Raw genomic sequence first — 3,211 nt, forward strand, 5'->3', positions numbered from 1 at the left:
CCTAAACTCTTCTCATTACAAACCAAATATATAGATATTTTTATAAAAATGTATGTAAAATGTATAGATATACCAAATATATAGATATTCGGTGATATACTTCCGAAACTGTAACATTTCTCGTTAATTTATAATAAAGAATATAGACAGCCTTGTAAGAAAATTATGTTTAATTTATGATAAACCAAATATAATGTCGCGGCCACCGATAAGCGACCCTTACCCATACCCTTCGTAAGAAACAGCCTCTTCCGCAAGCATGACCACAAGTGACCACAAAAGTGTTTTGTGCACGTGCTGAGGGACAAGGTTGTCACATTTTTTCTTGAAAATGTGTGGACACCGTATGTTCTTTCTTCTAGAGAAAGCCATTGAGAAAACCGTAGTACAAACGTATTGACTCGTGAATTGTGTAATAAAAATTGATCTAAGAAAAATGTTAAATGATCGAGTGCCAACAACATAATTCAAATAGGGCGAAAATGAACACGATTTATGAGTTTTTAAAAAGATATACTTATATACACTATTATATTTAAAAAATTAAAAAAGATTCTATCTAAAGTGACTTACTCATCACTACCTTACTCAAACTATTATAGATAGAAACATGGATTTGTACAGAATATTCCTTTGTCAAAAGGCAAGGGCTAGTAGAATTTTAAAAATACATGTCCTATAGGAGAGTGAAAGTGTTTTTTTTTAAAACAAAAAATAGAATATATCATAAATTCTTAAAGTTAAGAAGATGGAACTAAGAGATAAATTTTTCATTAAAATTAACCGAAAACACGTTTCAACGATTGCGAAAACTTCGCTCCTATAGGAAAAAAGGATTTGTGTTAATATTCAAATTTCCGATTGTTTGTTTAGAAAATGCCGAATGGATTCGCTTAAGAAAGCGTAAAATTCAGCACAACACTTCTCATTAAAAAAAATAAAATAATACAGGCCACGACCTTCGGATTTTTTTTTTTTTAAATTCCGTTCCTGAGAAGGGGAAATGGGGTCAATTTCTATAATAATATAATTTTAGATTTATTAAAGAAATATCCTCAGGTAATTAGAAACAAACATTAGTGCAAAATGTCAGCAAATTTGATTAGCACTCGGTTGATAAATCTGTCAGTACCGAAACAAAATAAAATTGAAAACAAGCTGTTAGAGAATGATATCTGTAAATACTTTACTTTTGTATTGAAATCAATGTAATTCAATTGAGTGCAAATATCTTACATGAAAACGTATCCTAAGGTTAGTGATGTGGGCTGAGTATATGGCTTCATCATTGAAGCCAATAAACTAGTGATATTAAATAAATGTTTAGAATTATTTTATATTATTCCTATATGTGCTCTCCTTTGATTAAAGTAAGGTCACTGGTTTTGGGACACGCAAAAACGACGTCTTGTTAAGTTTGAAGAAGTTTCGTCTTGTCTCGATTCTCAAATAATTCTTTATCCTCTTTTTCGAAAATTTTCTCGTTTTTTTAAGTAATTTTATATCCCTGACTTTTGAAAATAATGTACGTCAATTTTGCACTTACAATAAGAAAATTAAATGCTTTATGGGGATAAGTGTTGAATAATTAGCATTCATTAAAAAGATACATATCACCCGGATTTCTTAACCAATGTTCATATCGAAACCAGACCCTAGCTAGGGATTGAGCCCCTTTCGACCACCTTCAGCCCCCTGAAACTTTCATGTTTCCTCTGCTTTGCTTCACTTCCAAGTACACGATTCTTTTATTTGTTACTTAAAGTTCATTCAACGAACCTTCTGATCCTGGTGAAAACATTACAGAATGGTATTACTCCGCCAGTCATCGGATGATTGGCTATCGGTCAGCGTTTCTTTCGAGAAGCACGTGCTTGTACCCTGTAGGTGTTTTACACATTCCTCGCACGCAGCCATACTGTAAACCGTGATTCGCGCGTAAGGTGGGTCAAAGCCACTTTCTGCGCATGCGTATTCTCTTTTATTGCATTAATTCAATTTAGTTCTTAGACACCGTGTTGTTTCTGTTATATAACTGTAAGGATATTGCATTTCTGGTAATGAGCCTTACAAGCAACAAAAACATTGAAAAACAGCTTATTTGACAATGAACTATTTTCTTTTGGCGCATGGATGTTCCAAGGCTCTTTAACCAATAAAGTGAAACAATTACCACGTGTATCTGTTTACATGAAGTACTGAACGTTCCTTGAATAAACTATAGACTTTTCTGGCCAGAAGGACCAGGTTGCTTATCATCTGGTACCGCGAAAGAAATTCGACACTTCCAATCAGCGAGAAAATACGTAGACACCACCAGCATACTACAATCACTTGGAACCAAATCTTAAGGGAAAGTAGAGAACTAAAACTTACCAACTGACAACTGTGAAAAACATTGATGGTCATAAACAATAAATTGAAGCGTTCTATAAGAAATGAAATTTTTTGAGAGAGCATTCCAAGCTGATATTCACTTCCTTCTCTTCGTTTCTTTAATTTTCAAAACAATACAAAAAAAGTTTTAACTTTTTGTGTTGTTACTCAATCGTGGATGAAGACGTAAGACATGTCTTTCCTTTTTTTATATATAAACTTCAAAAAATCATGCTTAAATTTACAAATATATGATTCATTTTATTATGGCATGCAAAAATCGGAAAACGATAAAGGAAAAAAAAAAAAAAAGGAAAAATCACTCTACTACCTGACTTAAGTTGTAAACTATACCGCCAAAAGTTAGGCTCTTGCAGAAATTGAGAATAAATATTTACATTTTAAGTGCGTAAATTTGTTCCTTTCCATACTTTTTTTCCTTTTAAAAAATATCCTGAAGAAAATAGAATCCGTTTTAAAAAACTGAGATTCTTCGTTAGCTCATTTTCCCTACAAATCTTTTATGGGCAATAAATAATCAAATCACTTTATCGAAAACTTTCGAATACTAACATAATGCAAGTTGGGTCTAGGTTGAACTAAAAAATGTTTTTTTTTTTAAAAAAACTTTTTTTTCTTCCCTGTTCCCATATGACAATCTGGAATGGAGGTCTTCAAATCAGAGAGGAACCAGTTCATTCAGTTTAGAAATCTGGCATCATTGTGTCCTTCGCGACTTCCAGTGCAGTTTGCGGTTGCTAAGCCACAGGGGGTAGGGGCAAGTCTTTCCTCTTCCAGGAAAAATAGTCGCTTATCCATAGCCCCGAGATTATAT

The sequence above is a fragment of the Thermobia domestica genome, chromosome 12 (assembly GCF_964235325.1).
Source record: "Thermobia domestica chromosome 12, izTheDome1.hap1.1, whole genome shotgun sequence".
NCBI lineage: Eukaryota > Metazoa > Arthropoda > Insecta > Zygentoma > Lepismatidae > Thermobia > Thermobia domestica.